Raw genomic sequence first — 20,300 nt, 5'->3', positions numbered from 1 at the left:
AGAAAACTGCAGAGCTGCTTGACATTCTGAGGAGGTTCCCAGTTCACAATTGCAGACACCTTCTCGGGATTAACAGCAATGCCTTTGGCGGAGCTGATATGACCAAGGTAAAGAACTTCATCAAGCCAGAACTCACATTTGGAAAACTTCGCATAGAATTGATACTCTCTGAGCTTGTCTAGCACCAATCGCAAATGTTTGGCATGATCCTTCTTATTCTTAGAGAAGACCAAGATATCATCGAGATACACCAAGACGAATTCATTGGTGTAGGGGTTGAAGATGAAGTTCATCATTCGAGAGAATGTTGGAGGATCATTGACAAGGCCGAAAGACATGACAGTATATTCATAAGTACCAAAACTTGTTCTGAATGTTGTCTTGGGAATATCTTGTTCGCGAATGTGAATCTGATGATAACCCATACGAAGGTCAAGCTTGGAGAATACTTTAGCACCTTTGAGTTGCTCAAATAGCTCATTGATGTTGGGAAGTGGATACTCGTTCTTGATTGTCTTCTTGTTCAATGGATGGTAATCGACGCACAGTCGGTCCGTGCCATCCTTCTTCTGGACAAAAGGAACTCCACAACCCCATGGAGATTAACTCGGTCTAATCAAACCCAGATGCTCTTGTTCATCGAGTTGTTTCTTCAATTCCTTGAGCTCTTTAGGTCCAAGCTTGTAAGGACGCTTGCAAACGGGTTCAGTGCCAGGCTCAAGATCGATAACGAACTCGACTGGCCGGTGCGGAGGCATACCCGGAGGCTCTTCTAGAAAGACATCTTGGTACTCACAAACGACTAGAATCTGAGAGATTGCATCTAACTCGCCCTTCTCATTGAGAGAGAATAACCGAATGGTCTCATCACGAGCGGCATAGATGATCACATCCTCAGAAGAGTGTGTCAATTGAATCTACATGGCAGCACAATCAAGTTGAGCCTTGTGCTTAGAAAGCCAGTCCATCCCGAGAATTAGATCAATATCAGAGTCGCCAAGAACAATTGGAGAAGACAGAAATTTATAGTTTCCCATCTTGATAACGGAATCCAGAATGAATACTCGAGAAGTCATTTGCCGAGCCGGGGAAACAATATACAATGGTCTCGGCAATACTTGAGTAACCAAATCAAGCATAGCCACAAAAGGTCTTGAAATGAAAAAATGCGATGCACCAGTATCAAATAAAACTTTTGTAGGAATGTCATTAACTGAGAGATTACCCATTATGACATCAGTAGACTCCTCCGCTTGAGCTGCATTCATCATGTTCACGTTTGCAGACTTGGAATTATGCTTGACCACCGCATTGCTTGAAGATCTCATAGGAGGAGGAGCCAGAAGGCGCCTTTGGTTGAAGCACTTGTTTGCGTAGTGACCTTTCTGCTGACACTTGTTGCAAGTCACCTCTGAGAGCGGGCGATGATAAGGAGCACTTGACCTTGGAGCTTGAGAATTTGACTTGTTCTGATAGCCTGGGTTGGGTGGGCGGGAAGATCCACGACCACCTGAGTTCTTCTGCTGGTATGGCTGACAAAACGGAGGAGGAGGAAGGTAGAACTTCTGCTGCTTAGCTGCCACTTGTGAGGAAGAAGAAGACTGGACTTCATCCCTGATTCTCTTCTTAGAAGCCTCACATTTGAGCTGGACAGCTTCTTGCTTGAGGGCCATGTTGTAGAATTGATCGAACTAAGTAGGCTCAACAAGAATAAGAGCTAACTTCAGATCCTCTCTGAGGCCACCTCTGAAGTGATAAATCATACTCTTCTCATCAGGAACGTCTTGTTTAGCGAAGCGAACAAGTTTCTGAAACTGGGTGTTGTATTGGTACACAGACATGCTGCCTTGCTTGAGATTGTGGAACTCCTCACGCTTGCTCTCAACAACACTTGTAGGAATGTGGTGAGCTTTAAAGTCCCGACAGAAGTCAGTCCAAGTAATCACTCGACCTCCTTTGGAATCTTTGTATTGCTGATACCAATCAGCTGCTTGGTCCTTGAGCTGAAAAGAAGCAAACTTGACGTAGTCCTCAGGCCTGACATTGCTGCATTCAAAATGCTTTTTAATGTCCACGAGCCAATCATCGGCGTTTCTGGCCTCGACACAGTAGCTGAAAGACTTCGGCTGATTTGCAAGGACCTGGTTGAGGGTAGGAAACTGGGGCTGATGGTTGAACTGCCCTTGACCTTGATTCCCTTGGTTGCCTTGGCCTTGGTTGCGTTCTTGCAAGATTTGCAAAAGCATCTGGGTGCTGGCGTTGGTGGCCGCCACGACAGCTTGCCATTCCTCCGGAGGCGGAGGAGGTGGCGGAGGTGGTGGGTTCGATCGATCTTCTTCACCCCGATCCGGGTTGTTGCGAGTTGGCAGAGCCATCCTGAGGAAGATGACATCCGTTAGAACCACCATTGACATGATAGATAAGTAGAATCAAAGGCTAGAAATTGCAACATATAGTGTTCACAATAAACATTCGAACAAGGATGAACGAATGAATTCCAAAGCTAACATCACACGTCCATTAAGGTGAGAAGCCACTTAATAAGAGATTGGTGAAAGAAAAAAACCAAGGTATGATTGGAACAAGTAAGTGGTAAGGATTACCCAATCACAAACCAATATCTGTGAGAAGAAATGCTAGATCTACTTGAATCCCGCCTATAAACTCCTGAAAATTTCTGGTTATGCAATCTGGTGTTGGGGATACAGGGGAAGCAATATATCTCACCCAAACTAACAATCCATACATCCAGCTGTATCCATCCGTCAACACATAACCAAGAAACCTTCAGAAATTGTGTACCTCAACCTTCGAAAATCATCCGTTATACGAGCTATGACAATACTCCCGAACTCCCCAGTACTGGGTGGCATCGAGGTTATCTCACCAACAACTGCATAAAAGAGATTTTCGATGTCGGCGAAACTCAGGTATTCCAGAACTGCAACGATAAAATTGTGATGACAACACCTCGGAGCTCAACTCCCCGGGACACTGCCACAACCCCTAAATGTTAGGAGGCACCAAGAACAATGTTCTCGTCACAAGAATATCAGAATGATCCCAAGATACCCGCGTGATACTAAAAAAATTAGTGCAATCTGAGGAGAAGAAAGTCAAAACATCTACATCAGGAGACCTCACCAGAGCGACGAAGGGACTAAGGAGTAAAAAGAATCCTACTCTTCGATATATATAATCCTAAGACTCAAAATATTTTTTTTCTAGACTCGACAATGCCAGCGATTCGATCAAGCAGGGGGCTCCTAAGTCGAGGATGGCTCTGATTACCAACTTGTAATGCCCACGATGCGTCTATATCTCTCACGTGTCGAGGCACGACATAGAGGCATAACCGCATTGTAGGTTTTGTCGCAAGAAGGGTCATCTTCACACAATCCCATGTAATGAACAAGAATGGGATAAAGAGAGTTGGCTTACAATCTCCACTTCACACAATATATAAATAAATTCATACATCATTCAAAATACACTCATAGACCGACTACGGCCTAATCCAAATGAAAAGAAGATAACCCCAAATGCCAGATCCCCGATAGTCCCAACTGGGCTCCACTACTGATCATCAGGAAACGGAACATAGTAACGACCAAGGTCCTCGTCGAACTCCCACTTGAGCTCGGTTGCGTCACTTGCTCTAGTATCCTCGGCACCTGCAACTGTTTTGGTAGAATCTCTAAGTCACGAGGACTCAGCAATCTCACACCCGCGAGATCAAGACTATTTAAGCTCATGGGTAGGAAAGGGGTAAGGTGGTGGAGCGCAGCAAGCACTAAGCATATATGGTGGCTAACATACGCAAGTAAGAGCGAGAAGAGAAGCAATGCATCGGTCGAGAAGCTAGAAGTGATCAAGAAGTGATCCTGAAACTACTTACGTTCATTCAAAACCCAGACCGTGTTCACTTCCCGGACTCCGCCGAAAAAAGACCATCACAGCTACACACGCGGTTGATGCATTTTAATTAAGTCAAGTGTCAAGTTCTCTATAACCGGACATTAACAAATTCCCATCTTCCACATAACCGCGGGCATGGCTTTCGAAAGATAATACCCTGTAGGGGTGTCCCAACTTAGCCCATCACAAGCTCTCACGGTCAACGAAGGATATTCCTTCTCCCAGGAAGACCCGATCAGTCTCGGAATCCCGGTTACCAGACATTTCGACAATGGTAAAACAAGACTAGCAAGACCACCCGACTATGCCGACAAATCCCGATAGGAGCTGCACATATCTCGTTCTCAGGGCACAACGGATGAGCAATCTGTACAACTAAAACCAGACCTCAAGTTTCCCCGAGGGGGCACTACAAAGGGCTCTAGTTTGGACCAACACTCGGAGGAGCACTGGCCCGGGGGGTAAATAAAGATGACCCTCGGGCTCACGAAAACCCAAGGGAAAAAGGCTTAGGTGGCAAATGGTAAAACCAAGGTTGGGCCTTGCTAGAGGAGTTTTATTCAAGGCGAACTGTAAAGGGGGTCCCATAAATCACCCAACTGCGTAAGGAATGCAAAATCAAGGAACATAACACTGGTATGACGGAAAGTAGGGCGGCAAGAGTGGAACAAAACACCAGGCATAAGGTCGAGCCTTCCACCCTTTACCAAGTATATAGGTGCATTTATTAAATAAGAGATATTCTGATATCCCAAATATCCATGTTCCAACCAGGAACAAACTTCATCTTCACCTGCAACTAGCAACGCTATAAGAGGGGCTGAGCAAAAGCGATGACATAACCAAACAACGGTTTGCTAGGAAAGGATGGTTAGAAGCTTGACATGGCAATATGGAAGGCATGATAAACAAGTGGTAGGTAGCGCAAACATAGCGATAGAGCGAACAACTAGCAAAGCAAAGATAGAAGTGATATCGAGGGTATGGTCATCTTGCCTACAAAGTTCTCAGAGTTGTTGAAATCTTGATCCTCGTTAGCATACTCAACATGTTCCTCGTTCACGTACTCGTCTCCCGACTCTACCCAAGGAAAGAGCACAAGCAATGGAACAACAATCAATCACGGTGCAATGCACAAGCAACATGATGCAATACATGGCATGATATGCAAGATATGATATGCAATGCTTATGCGTGCTCCGGAAGGGAAATAATGATCAAGGCATCAACTTGGCAAACCAAGTATGCTGCTGGAAAGATGAGGTGATTTCGGTTGAAATCGATATAAAGATCACCAGAAATGGATGCACGGTTTGCAAAAAGCAAGCAACACAAGAATGACACAATTTCGCGATTAACTGCATGATGCTACTTAGCATGCAACAAGAAACTAAGGTACTTTACTCCAACATAGCAACAAAGTATATGGCAGTGATGTACAAGGTATGCTTGACAAAACATCAACACTGAGCTGTGGCTAAATTACATAAGAGCAGGTTCAAACAAGCATGGCAAAAGTGATAAAGACATCAGCTTCACAGACTTGGTGAAAATACTAACATGCCAGAAATAACATCAGGAAGCCATGTTTAGAGCAAGCAAACAACATGCTACAGGAACATATCATAGCAAATCAAAGCATGGCATGAATCTACTAAATGCATAAAACAAAAGTCCCTTACTGATCATGAGCCAAAAAGGCACATAAGATCTGCAGAGCAAGTTTTAATAACAGTTTCATCCTTGGCAGAAAAACAGAGCATAGCATAAACAGATTTATGATAACAACTTTGCGAGCTCGAATCACTCATCACAAAAGCATTGCATGACAAAACAAGCATACTAACAACATGAAGACATGTTCATGAATCTAACCATGGCAAGAGCAAGTTCATAGGATGCACGTATCATTAGCAACAACCATGGCAATATGGATTAACAGGTTAACATTCTGCTAGAAACATTTTATAGCAAAAGTTGAGCAAGACCAAGACATGCTAGGGCACTCCATAATTTCAAACAGGATCATGGATGGATAGAGCATAACCATATGTTCAAAACATCCTTACTGAAGTATCCCAAAACAAGCATGGATATCACTGTAGCACCAAGTTTACATGGCATCAAAATAACATCAGAACAAGGACTAAAATCAGCAACATCACGAAGCCTAGTTTGCATGCTTGTGCTAGCCACCACATTGATCACAAAAATGCAATACTAGCACCCCTATAAAGATGGCATGTCATAGTTCAAAACACATGTAGATCTCATGCTCATAGGATGCACACACAAAATGCAATGAAAAAGACAAATCATCAAGTTCTGTTAACAGACAGCGGTTAACATCATATAGCACTCTAGCGACGATTATTAAGGCATCAAGATGTACTCAAACAAGCATGACACAACGGAGCAAAATTAAGAGCATCTCATTATGAACATTTTAACATATTATATGCACAAATCAGAGCACCGAGCATGAAGTGATGGCATGATGAATAGGGCATAAAAATAATAGAGAGCTCCGGGACTTGGTGGAATTTTACCACGCGAATTCCAGATCCAGGGGTTTGCGCGGATGTCGAGGATCGCCGGACAAGCTCGTAGGAACAGTGGAGGAAAGGGCGGGCGGCGGCGTGGACGCTCGCCGGAGTTGCGGGGAGGTGCGGAGCCGGCGGATCCGGTCATGGGGCAGCCGGATCCGGCCGTGGGCGGCACGGGGAGGCCGGACCAGGGCCGCCGGAGTTGGCTGAGGCGCCGGCGACGAGGTCCCAAGGACGGCGGCGGCCTACGGTGAGAGAGAGAGGGAGCTAAGAGTGAGAAAAGGAGAGAGAAAGAGGAAGCGGACGGGATGGCGCGCGGCTCACCGGCAAAGGGCAGTGGAGGCGGCGGCTCTCCTTCGGCTAGTGACTGGACGGCGGCGCGGCGCCGATCCGAGCGGCGGCGCGGATCCCAGGCGTCGGCACGGTGGAGGCAAGCGGCGGCGGGGCGCGCGGGCCGGCAGGGCCCCACGTGGGCCTGGCGGGCCGGCGTCGGTGGGACGTGGTGGAGCCACGTGGTGCTCGCCGGTTGGCTGCGGGCGCGGCAGCGGACGCGTCCGGCCCGATCCGGACGTGTCCGGCGGCGGAGAGGGGTGAGGCTAGGGTTGGACTGCGCGAAAATTTTGGAGGGGAGCACCTATTTATAGGTAGGAGGAGGTAGGAGTGTCCAAATGAGGTGTAGTTTTCGCCCACACGATCGTAATCCAACGACGGAGAGCATGGAGGGGGTTTAGATGGGTTATTGGGTTGTTTGGAGGGGTGTTGGGCTGCAACACACAAGAGGCCTTTGCGGTTGCCCGGTTAGCCGTTGGAGCATCAAACGGCCTCCAAATGGAACGAAACTTGACAGGTGGTCTACCGGTGGTGTACCAAGGCCACTTGGCAAATCTCGGTCCATTCCGAGAACGTTTAACACTTGCTCACGAAAAGAGACAAGAGGGGTGCGCCGGTGCATGTGGGAGTGTCGGATTGCAAAACCGACAACGGGGAAAATGCTCGTATGCCTGAGACAAACACGAATGCAAAAGAGATGCACATAATGACATGATATGAAATGCATGACATGAACAAAATGCAAAATGAAAGACAAAACCCAACCACGGAGGGAATACCATAACACACAGCCGAAAATGGCAAGAGTTGGAGTTACAAATATGGAAAGTCACATTCAGGGTGTTACAACACTCCACCACTATAAGAGGATCTCGTCCTGAAATTTAGGACTGAAAGAACTCTGGATATTCGGAACGGAGGTGATCCTCGCGCTCCCAGGTGGCTTCTCGGTCGGAATGGTGTGACCACTTCACTTTCAGGAATTTGATTGACTCGTTGCAAGTCTTGCGCTCAGTTTTCTCAAGAATAGCAACGGGGTGCTCATGATAAGACAGATCTTCTTGGAGTTCAATCTCTTCAAAGTTGATAGTGCGCTCAGGCGTCTTGAAGCACTTGCGAAGCTGTGACACGTGAAACACATCGTGCACATTTGCAAAGTTGGAGGGAAGCTCAAGTTGATAGGCGAGGTCGCCTCTTTTGCCAATGATCTTGAAGGGACCCACGTTTCTAGGGGCAAGCTTCCCTTTGATACCGAAGCGATGAGTGCCTTTCATTGGAGAGACGCGGAGGTATACATGGTCTCCGATTTCAAAAGGCAAGTCACGGTGCTTGCTATCATAGTAACTCTTCTGGCGCGATTGCGCGGCTTTGAGATTTTCACGAATGACTTTACACATTTCTTCAGCCTCTGTGATCAAGTCGTTGCCAAGAAGTTGGCGTTCACCAGTCTGTGACCAATTGAGAGGAGTACGACACTTTCTGCCATATAGAATTTTGAATGGGGCCTTGCCCGAACTCGCTTGGAAGCTGTTGTTGTAGGAGAACTCGGCATATGGAAGACAATCTTCCCACTTCATACCGAAAGAGATGACACAAGCCCTGAGCATATCTTCAAGGATTTGATTGACTCGCTCGACTTGGCCACTTGTTTGAGGATGGAAAGTTGTGTTGAAGCGAATGTTGGTGCCCATGGCCTTTTGAAAGGAGTCCCAGAACGTAGAGGTGAAAATGCTTCCGTGGTATGAAGAGATCAATTGTGGAATACCATGCAAGGAGACAATTCTGGAGGTGTATAGCTCTGCCAACTGAGCTCCTGTGATGGATTCTTTGATTGGAAGGAAATGAGCCACTTTAGTAAGTTTGTCAATGACAATGAAAATAGCATCATTCCCACGCTTGGACTTTGGAAATCCAGTAACGAAGTCCATTTCAATATGATCGAACTTCCATTCTGGAATAGCAAGAGGTTGGAGGAGACTAGCTGGTCGTTGGTGTTCTGCTTTCACCCTTCTGCAGATGTCACATTCATTCACAAATTGAGCAATTTCTCGCTTCATTCGAGTCCACCAATACGACTGCTTGAGGTCATGGTACATCTTCGTACTTCCAGGATGAATGGACAGAAGGGAATTGTGTGCCTCGTTCATAATGACTTTCCTTAGATCACCTTTAGGAACCACAATTCGATCCTCGAAGAATAGAGTATCTTTGCCATCCAAGCGATAGCACTTGTATTTGGAGAGGCCCTTGGCAATACCACATTTCACCTTCTTCACCATGGTATCCAGGAGTTGTGCCTCACGAATTTGATCTTCCAAAGTAGGAGAGACTAGGAAGTTGGAAAGAAAGCCTTGAGGAACAACTTGGAGATTCAGTTTGCGGAAAGATTCACAAAGATCCTGTTGAAATGGCTTGAGAATTAAGCTGTTGCAATAAGCCTTTCTGCTCAGAGCATTTGCAATCACATTGGCCTTGCCTGGAGTATATTCAATACTTGGATTGTACTTTTGAATCATTTCGACCCATCGAGTTTGCCTGAGGTTGAGGTTGGCTTGAGTGAAGATATACTTGAGGCTCTTGTGATCGGTGAATATGTCCACTTTCCTTCCCAACAAGAGATGTCTCCATGTTATTAATGCATGGACAACTGCCGCCAACTCAAGATCGTGAGTGGGGTAGTTCTTTTCGTTGGGCTTCAACTGACGAGAGGTATAGGCCACAACTTTCTTCTCTTGCATTAACACAGCACCGAGACCTTGAAGAGAAGCATCACAGAAAACTTTGAATGGCTTGGATTCGTCAGGAGGAGTCAAGACAGGAGATGAGACAAGCTTCTCTTTGAGGGTGTTGAAAGCAACGTCACACTTAGGGAGTCCAGACATACTTAACATGCTTCTGGAGGAAGTTGGAGAGAGGCTTTGCAATCTTTGAGAAATTCTCAATGAATCTTCGGCAATGCTTGCAAGATCAAGAAAACTTCAGAGCTGCTTGACATTCTAAGGAGGTTCCCAGTTCACAATTGCAGAAACCTTCTCGGGATTAACAGCAATGCCTTTGGCGGAGCTGATATGACCAAGGTAAAGAACTACATCAAGCCAGAACTCACATTTGGAAAACTTCGCATAGAATTGATACTCTCTGAGCTTGTCTAGCACCAATCACAAATGTTGGGCATGATCCTTCTTATTCTTAGAGAAGACCAAGATATCATCGAGATACACCCAGACGAATTCATTGGTGTAGGGGTTGAAGATGAAGTTCATCATTCGAGAGAATGTTGGAGGATCATTGACAAGGCCGAAAGACATGACAGTATATTCATAAGTACCAAAACTTGTTCTGAATGTTGTCTTGGGAATATCTTGTTCGCGAATGCGAATTTGATGATAACCCATACGAAGGTCAAGCTTGGAGAATACTTTAGCACCTTTGAGTTGCTCAAATATCTCATTGATGTTGGGAAGTGGATACGTGTTCTTGATTGTCTTCTTGTTCAATGGATGGTAATCGACGCACAGTCGGTCCGTGCCATCCTTCTTCTACACAAAAGGAACTCCACAACCCCATGGAGATGAACTCGGTCTGATCAAACCCAGACGCTCTTGTTCATCGAGCTGTTTCTTCAATTCCTTGAGCTCTTTAGGTCCAAGCTTGTAAGGACGCTTGCAAACGGGTTCAGTGCCAGGCTCAAGATCGATAACGAACTCGACTGGCCGGTGCGGAGGCATACCCGGAAGCTCTTCTGGAAAGACATCTTGGTACTCACAAACGACTAGAATATGAGAGATTGCATGTAACTCGCCCTTCTCATTGAGAGAGAATAACCGAATGGTCTCGTCACGAGCGGCATAGATGATTACATCCTCAAAAGAGTGTGTCAATTGAATCTCCATGGCAGCACAATCAAGTTGAGCCTTGTGCTTAGAAAGACAGTCTATCCCGAGAATTAGATCAATATCAGAGTCGCCAAGAACAATTGGAGAAGACAGAAATTTATAGTTTCCCATCTTGATAACGATATCCCGAACGAATACTCGAGAAGTCATTTGCCTAGCCGGGGAACAATAGACAATGATCTCGGAAATACTTGAGTAACCAAATCATGCATAGCCACAAAAGGTCTTGAAATGAAAGAATGCGATGCACCAGTATCAAATAAAACTTTTGTAGGAATGTCATTTACTGAGAGATTACCCATTATGACATCAGTAGACTCCTCCGCTTGAGCTGCGTTCATCATGTTCACGTTTGCAGACTTGGAATTATGCTTGACCACCGCATTGCTTGAAGATCTCATAGGAGGAGGAGCCAGAAGGCGCCTTTGGTTGAAGCACTTGTTTGCGTAGTGACCTTTCTGCTGACACTTGTTGCAAGTCACCTTTGAGAGCGGGCGATGATAAGGAGCACTTGACTTTGGAGCTGGAGAATTTGACTTGTTCTGATAGCCTGGGTTGGGTGGGCGGGAAGATCCACGACCACCTGAGTTCTTCTGCTGGTATGGCTGACAAAACGGAGGAGGAGGAAGGTAGAACTTCTGCTGCTTAGCTGCCACTTGTGAGGAAGAAGAAGACTGGACTTCATCCCTGATTCTCTTCTTAGAAGCCTCACACTTGAGCTGGGCAGCTTCTTGCTTGAGGGCCATGTTTTAGAATTGATCGAACTAAGTAGGCTCAACAAGAACAAGAGCTAACTGCAGATCCTCTCTGAGGCCACCTCTGGAGTGATAAATCATACTCTTCTCATCAGGAACGTCTTGTTTAGCGAAGCGAACAAGTTTCTGAAACTGGGTGTTGTATTGGTACACGGACATGCTGCCTTGCTTGAGATTGTGGAACTCCTCACGCTTGCTCTCAACAAGACTTGTAGGAATGTGGTGAGTGAGGGAGTCCCGGACTAGGGGGTGTCCGGATAGCCGAACTACCATCATCGACCAGACTCCAAGACTATGAAGATACAAGATTGAAGACTTCGTCCCGTGTCCGGATGGGACTTTCCTTGGCGTGGAAGGCAAGCTTGGCGATACGGATATGTAGATCTCCTACCATTGTAACCGACTCTGTGTAACCCTAGCCCTCTCCGGTGTCTATATAAACCGGATGGCTTTAGTCCATAGGACGAACAACAATCATACCATAGGCTAGCTTCTAGGGTTTAGCCTCCTTGATCTCGTGGTAGATCTACTCTTGTAACCCACATCATCAATATTAATCAAGCAGGACGTAGGGTTTTACCTCCATCAAGAGGGCCCGAACCTGGGTAAAAACATCGTGTCCCTCGTCTCCTGTTACCATCCGCCTAGACGCACAGTTCGGGACCCCCTGCCCGAGATCCGCCAGTTTTGACACCGACATTGGTGCTTTCATTTAGAGTTCCCCTGTCTCGTCACCGATAGGCTCGATGGCTTCTTCGATCATCATCAACGGCGCAGTCTAGGGTGAGACCTTCCTCCCCGACAGAGCTTTGTATTCGGCAGCTTTGCACTGCGGGCCAATTCGCTTGGCCATCTAGAGCAGATCGAAAGCTACGCCCCTGGCCGTCAGGTCAGATTTGGAAGTTTGAACTTCACGGCTGACATCCGCGGGGACTTGATCTTCGACGGATTCAAGCCACAGCCGAGCGTGCCGCACTGTCACGTCGAGCATGATTTAGCTCTGCAGCCGGACAGTACCCTGGAGGCCGCACTCGAGCCCGCTCCGATCCTCAATTCGGAGCCGGCCGTGCAGATCGAGGACGGATGCCTAGACACCGCCTCGGGGGCTGCAACCTCTACGGCGATAGAGCCGAACACTGACTTTGTCCCTCATAAAGCTCGTGACTCCGAGGTGCCGGACTCCTCGCCGGACTCTGAACCTCCTGCGCCCGCCATGATCGAATCCGATTGGGCGCCGATCATGGAGTTCACCGCAGCGGACGTCTTTCAACACTCACCTTTCGGCGACATCTTGAGTTCGCTAAAATATCTCTCGTTATCAGGAGAGCCCTGGCCGGACTGCGGTCAGGACGGTTGGGATGCGGACGACGAAGAAATTCAAAGCCCACCCACCACCCACTTGGTAGCTGCTGTCGACGATTTAACTGACATGCTAGACTATGACTCCGAGGACATCGACGGTATGGACGACGATGCCGGGGACGACCAAGAACCAGCGCCTAACGGGCGCAGGAAAGCCACTATGCATGGTGGACACACCAAAAGGAAGCGACAATGAGGAAAAACGGGACGTGGCGAAGGACAACTCCCCCAACAGACAAACAAAGCGGCGACGCAAGCGCCACCCGAAGACCGGCATCGACAAAAACGGTACCCATATGGACCCGGCCCTAGAGCAGGGCGAAGCAGTGGACGACGCACACGTCAACAAGCAGCCAGCCGGACATGAACCGGACAAGCAACCCATCGCCGGCGAAGATGATATCACATCACCAGAGCATATGAATCTCCATAACAGGCTCGTCACCACTGCAAGAAGCAAAAGCGAAAGCTCAAAACAGCGGAAGACACACTCAGAATGAGATGGAGCAAAGTACTCAACACCGCAGATAAATATGGCACTAGTCACCAGACAAAGAGCTACCCGAAGCGCAAGTTGTTGCCCGAATTTGACGAGGAGGCCTTCGAGCCCCCGCAGTCAAAAAAGAAAGGGGCTGCCTGGCCGGATAGACGACCAGATGACAGGCCAAGAGCAACACAGGGCACCACACACAAGCCGGCACATGATCAGCATAAAGATCTTCAGAAAAAGGATAACCTGGCCAGGTCTATCTATGGGCCAAAAAAGAAGACTCCAGGAAGTAACACAACCAGCCGAGCATTTGAAGACAACGGCACACCCAAATACAGGGGCGCCGCACACCCACTATGTTTCACCGACAAGGTACTGGATCATGGATTTCCAGCGGGATTTAAACCCATAAACATAGAGGCATACGACGGAACAACAGACCCCGGAGTCTGGATTGAGGATTATATCCTGCACATACACATGGAAAGAGGAGACGATCTCCATGCCATAAAATACCTTCCCCTCAAGCTCAAAGGGTCGGGCCGGCATTGGCTTAAAAGCCTCCCAGAAAATACGATTGGGAGTTGGGAAGAGCTTGAGGATGCGTTTCGAGCAAATTTTTAGGGGACTTATGTCTGGCCTCCGGATGCAGATGATTTAAGTCACATAACCCAACAGCCCGGAGAATCAGCACGCAAATTCTGGAACAGGTTCCTCACTAAAAAGAACCAAATAGTCGACTGTCCGGACGCTGAAGCCTTAGCAGCCTTCAAACACAATGTCCGAGATGAATGGCTCGCCAGACACCTCGGCCAGGAAAAACCAAGAACAACGGCCGCACTAACAAGTCTCATGACCCGCTTTTGCGTGGGGGAAGATAGCTGGTTGGCTAGATGCAGCACCAGCGACCCAAGTACATCCGAAATCAGGGATGGAAATGGGAAATCACGACGCAAAAAAGATCAGCGCCGGAACAAGGAGAATGGCCCAAATAGTACAGCGGTCAACGCCGGATTCAAAAGCTCTCGGCCGAACAACAAAACGCTGCCCTTAAAGGATAACAGTGACGAGCTATCCAACCTCAAGAAGATCCTGGATAGACTGTGTCAAATACACGGTACCTCCGGGAAGCCTGCAAACCATACCCACAGAGATTGTTGGGTCTTCAAGCAGTCCGGCCGACTTAACGCCGAACACAAAGGGCTTGACACACCAAGTGAAAGTGACGAAACCCAAAAGCAGCGCTCCGGAAACCAAAAGACTTTCCCATTAGAAGTCAAAATAATGAACTCACTTCACGTGATAACACGCAACACGGCCCCTGCTATACGAGGACACCGTCCACAGACTGGGGATAGAACCCACCAAAATTCGCTATAGCAAGCACTTCCTTCAAAGGAGTGACGCCAGGCCTTTTCAGCCAATTTTACAGGCTCTATACCACTAGGGGTCGTGTTCGGTTCATCCGACAACCTCCATCGCGAAAAGCTCACCCTCCATCGCCCCATTTAGCAGTAGCCCTTAAGCACTACTAGGGCGTGCAGCTTTCGCGCGCTTTAATGCAATACCACATTACGCGTCTCTTACGCTTAAAAATGCCCGGTCCACGTGGCATATTCTTAAAACTCCAGGTGTCTCTCGACCACGGAGAATGTGCGGCTGCCTAGACAGCCACACATTATTCCGACCTTGCAGGTCAAAGCCCCTAAAAACAGGTCATTTAGACCTCGGACATGGTTAGACGAGTCCGGCAAGGGGCTTCCCAGCCGCATACCCCTTTTTTTAGGGGGCCGCGCGCATAAATGATGAAAGCCAATAAAGCTCAACTTTCTTCATCTTCCAAATTATACTTTATTTTGATACACTTTTTGCACGATATTTCTTAGAAACTAAGTCCTTCTCTTTTACAGATGAAGCACGTGCTACACCCATCCAGGATACAGCACAACGGAGACACAGGCGCAGACGTGCAGTAGGGACCCGTTGCAAGGATTCTTTTCAGATTAAGACCCTGCGTAAACCTTTCTCACTGTCTCTTGTTGATACACATCCCCCGGTTTCCTACCAGAGCCGAGGAGGAGGCTGGCGTTTTGGCATCGGCCGCGTCAGAAGTTCCCGCCTGTACCTGGACACTAGGGGCTTCGGGCTTTATTCTGCCCGATATCATAAAGACTGAACACCTCAGGGAGTGTTCGGCGTCTTGAGTTAGGCCTTATATGCATCAGCTCCGAACCATGTCTTTGGTCAAATGTTGGGTTTGCCCAGCTCCTGTGTTTTGCTGCCTTACGTTCCGTATCATCGGCTAACGCGGCACCAGGAGAACTACTGCGATTGTGCCCCGGTTCGGCCGGGAGAGCACCTCAGTAGAGAAAGCCGAAAACTGACTGTCATGATATAGCGAGAGACTGGTCAACCACTCGATCGACCATTGGAATGTTTAGAATTCCTCGCTTTGACGAAGGACCGCTTCCCGGTCAGGCACATACGCGCCCCAAGTTCGGAGAAGCGTGGTGCCATCAGGGGCTATATAGTAGCCCCACATTTGAGCTCCTATGGCTAGGTGAAAGTGATAAAGCATTATAGTCCGGTTGCCTAGTTTGCTATGCTATCACCTCCTTAAAAGGACCAAGACATTGGATTAAGTGTGAAAAAGCGTTTTTCTTTTTGCAAACACCCCCGCACCATGTGCGTGGGGGCTGAAGCCAAAGACTGCCATCTTTCAGATTATACATACATATACGGCCGCACAGGAGATAGTTCAATACTTGAACACACAAGTATAAAAAGTCATTGCATTGTAAACATGATATTAGAAATCATACATGTCATTCAAACATAACATCTTTCGAGCACTGCGACTCTATTATACGAGCCCCCTGCAGGACTTCCTCAAAGTAATGCTCAGTGGGGAATCGGCTTTTGTCCGAACCCCGGGATGCAACAGCGATGGCATCCATCTCCGCCCAGTATGTTTTACCATGGGCGAGAGCCATCCGCGCACCTTCTATGCATGCCGACCGCTTCATCGCCTTAATATGCGGCACTGCCCCAAGGAATTGCTGCAACAAGCCAAAATAACTCTTCGGCTTGGGCCTTTTCGGCCATAGATGATTCACCACATCCGTCATGGCCAGTCCGGACAATCTATTCAGATCATCCCACTCAACCAGCCGATCACTCAATGGAAGTGGACGCTCCGGACTATGGAATTGAGACCAGAAAAGCTCTTCCATTTCATGATCCTCCTGGCTTCGAAAGTGCACGACTGCGTCAGCCGCACTCGCCGCCAAGTCCAGATAAGGATCCTCCGCACCGTACAATCGGCCCAGCTGAGCATACTTTGGATCCGTGAACTTCCTACGCAGCATAAAGGGCTTTCCAGCCACAATGTCTCTGACCTGACGCAGTTCCTCCTTCATAGCCCGCATCGCACTACGAGCATCATTGGCCTCGGCATCGGCCTTCTTTAGGTCCTCTTGCTCCGCTCGGCGTTCTCCTTCAAGAACTTCCAGGCGGTCGGTAGCAACTCTTAATTTCATGGCCATTCCAGCCATCTCCTCCCTGCTTCGGCAGTGAGCAGCCTTCTCGGCTTCTAGCCCTTCTGCTGCCTTCAAGGCAGCCACCTCGCTTTTTCTGGCATGCTCCTTGGCCCGAGCAAGTTCTGCTCGAAGGTCCTCCACAGCAGCAGCACCATCTGCATCTAAGCATATTGTAAGGAATGGGCGTCATCTCCCTTGCTAACCAACCGCGGGGCAACCACATACCTTGTCACTCATCAAGTCGTCTATTGACCAGCGAGATGTCCGCATCTGCAGCATCGAGTTGCTTCTTCAGCTCGGCAAATTCGTCAGTCCGGCTGGCCACCGAACGTTCCGCCACCTGCATGGGAAAGGCGATAGTTAATAACCGAGATTACAATCCTAGGCACGCTGTCGTTTTCGACAGCATACCAAGTCTCGGGGGCTACTATCTATATAGGGCGCACTTCATGTGCAAAACTGTCAACAGGTATGTCATTTTTTGCGTACCTCAAATCCCGTCAGTAAACTTCCGACGGCCTCATACAACTCTCAATCACATCACCCATTAATGTGCGGTGATCTTCTGAGATGGACGCCCTCTTAAGCAAATCATGCAGCTCCACCGGCCGTACTCCAATGGGCGCCGAACTCTCCGGTCCCGCCGGATTCGGGGAGACCCACCGTGACGACACCTCAGGGTCGTCCGCCCCGCACGATGGGGCGGCAGATGAAGGCGTTTCGCTTTCCATCATCTCCGGACGAAGGTCTCCCGAAGATGAGCTGTGCTGAGATGGGCTGGGATCCGAACTACAAGGTAAAAACTTCGTTACCTTTACACATTAAGCAGGGGTGTCTGATAATTATAAAATCCCCCTTTTTTTACTTACGGATCGTTAGAGGGCTGATTCCTCCGAGGAGACAGTGTGGCCGGGGCGCTTTCTGGCGCAGGACCTTCCGGTACAGATTTCTTTCCCCGCTTTGAGGCCTTGGCCTCCGGGTCTTCGGAAGCGTTCCTCTTCTCCCCCCGGAAGGAGGGACTCTCGATTCCTCCCTTACTAAACGCCTCCTTGGAAGAGATGACAGTTTCCCTATGCCCCCCTTCGCCCTCATTCGAAGGTGCAACCTCCAACATTTTGATTAACACGGGATCCTGCGTGGTCTCAGGGAGGGGGCCAGACACCGTATCAGTTTTGCTTGCGCTATCCACTCCTGTCCAGGGATAGCTGGTTAAAAGGCAAGCTCACGATAAATAAATGGATGGTGTGTCCGGACACAGGGCTACTTACTTGAGTATCCGGGCGATTGCAGCTTAGGCCAGCATCCTCGGCCAATTCCGGATGCGTCTCTTGCGATCCGAAGAATAGTTTATACATCTCCATGGGAGTCAAACCCATGAAGTGTTGAAGAGCTCGCGGCCCCTCCGGATTAAATTCCCATAGGCGGAGGGGGCGACGTTTGTAGGGCAGTAGGCGCTGGATCAACATGACCTGCACCACTGCGACCAGATTGATCTCCATTTCTTGGAGGACTCGAATCCGGTCCTGCAACAGGGGGGACGTCTTTGGGCGGCCCCCAGTCACGCCCCTTGTTGACCCATGAAGTCGGCTGCTGTGGAGGGCCCGAGCGAAAGACGGGCGGCGGCTTCTGCCTGCTGCCCCGGGGAGCGGTGATATAAAACCACTCCTGTTGCGTCAAGCCGAGCTCCTCTTGGAAAGAGCCCTTGGGCCATGGAGCTTCGGCCCTCTTGCTTATAACCGCCCCGCCGCACTCTGCCTGACGCCCCTCAATCATCTTCGGCTCCACGTTGAAGGTTTTGAGCCATAAGCCGAAGTGAGGGGTAGTGCGGAGGAAGGCTTCACAGAAGACAATGAATGATGAGATATGGAGGATGGACTCCGGAGCCAGGTCGTGGAATTCCAGCCCATAGTAAAACATGAGCCCCCTCATGAAGGGATCCGTCGGGAAGCCTAAACCCCGACGGAAGTGAGACATGAACACGACAATCTCGCCAGGCTCGGGAGTTGGGATAACTTGCCCTCGGGCAGGCAGCCTATGCGAAATCTCATAGGTTAAATACCTGGCATCTCTCAGCTTTAGCACGTCCTCCTCCGTATCCACCGGCCTCGTAGATCAGGACCGGACATTGTCGAGGATCGAAGGTACCTGAATTTGGAGCCCTGGGTGTTGGAACTCAGGGAGAGGGGCGGATTCGGTAGAGGATTGAATAAAAAGAATAGGCCTTGGTCTCATTATAAAGAGGAAGAATACCAAGAGCCGTCCCCGCGACCGTTTGGAACCCGCCTTCGATGGAGGGGGCTGGCAACGGGCGCGGTTGGGTTACCCACGTCCGTATTGATGGGAATCCCGGAATAAGGGGAACACGATCTCTGCTTCGACAAGACGTGCCAAGGAAACCGCCTCGCTAAACGCGCTGAGATGGAACAATAAAAACAATTTGAAGGCTTGGTAGTGGTGTGACGTTACGCCACAAAATATGTCAGCAGATTGAACTTGTGTAATATTATTCTCTCTACGGTTGTATGTGGAATTTATTTTGCAGAGCTGGACACTATCCTGGTGTTCACAATCTTCTATAAATTATTCGAAGGAGGAACCCGCCTTGCAATGCCGAAGACAACATGCGCGCCGGACTCGTCGTCATTGAAGCCTGGTTCAGGGGCTACTGAGGGAGTCCCGGACTAGGGGGTGTCCGGATAGCTGAACTACCATCATCGGCCGGACTCCAAGACTATGAAGATACAAGATTGAGGACTTCGTCCCGTGTCCGGATGGGACTTTCCTTGGCGTGGAAGGCAAGCTTGGCGATACGGATATGTAGATCTCCTACCATTGTAACTGACTCTATGTAACCCTAGCCCTCTCCGGTGTCTATATAAACCGGATGGCTTTAGTCCATAGGACGAACAACAATCATACCATAGGCTAGCTTCTAGGGTTTAGCCTCCTTGATCTCATGGTAGATCTACTCTTGTAACCCACATCACCAATATTAATCAAGCAGGACGTAGGGTTTTACCTCCATCAAGAGGGCCCGAACCTCGGTAAAAACATCATGTCCCTCGTCTCCTGTTACCATCCGCCTAGACGCACAGTTCGGGACCCCCTGCCCGAGATCCGCCGGTTTTGACACCGACAGTGAGCTTTAAAGTCCCGACAGAAGTCAGTCCAAGTAATCACTCGACCTCCTTTGGAATCTTTGTATTGCTGATACCAATCAGCTGCTTGGTCCTTCAGCTAAAAAGAAGCAAACTTGACGTAGTCCTCAGGCCTGACATTGCTGCATTCAAAATGCTTGTTAATGTCCATGAGCCAATCATCGGCGTTAGTGGCCTCGACACAGTAGCTGAAAGACTTCGGCTGATTTGCAAGTAACTGGTTGAGGGTAGGAAACTGAGGCTGATGGTTGAACTGCCCTTGACCTTGATTCCCTTGGTTGCCTTGGCCTTGGTTGCGTTCTTGCA

This window comes from Triticum dicoccoides, chromosome 6B (assembly GCF_002162155.2).
Source record: "Triticum dicoccoides isolate Atlit2015 ecotype Zavitan chromosome 6B, WEW_v2.0, whole genome shotgun sequence".
Lineage (NCBI taxonomy): Eukaryota > Viridiplantae > Streptophyta > Magnoliopsida > Poales > Poaceae > Triticum > Triticum dicoccoides.
The sequence above is the reverse complement of the archived record's forward strand: the minus strand, read 5'-3'. Positions refer to the sequence as shown.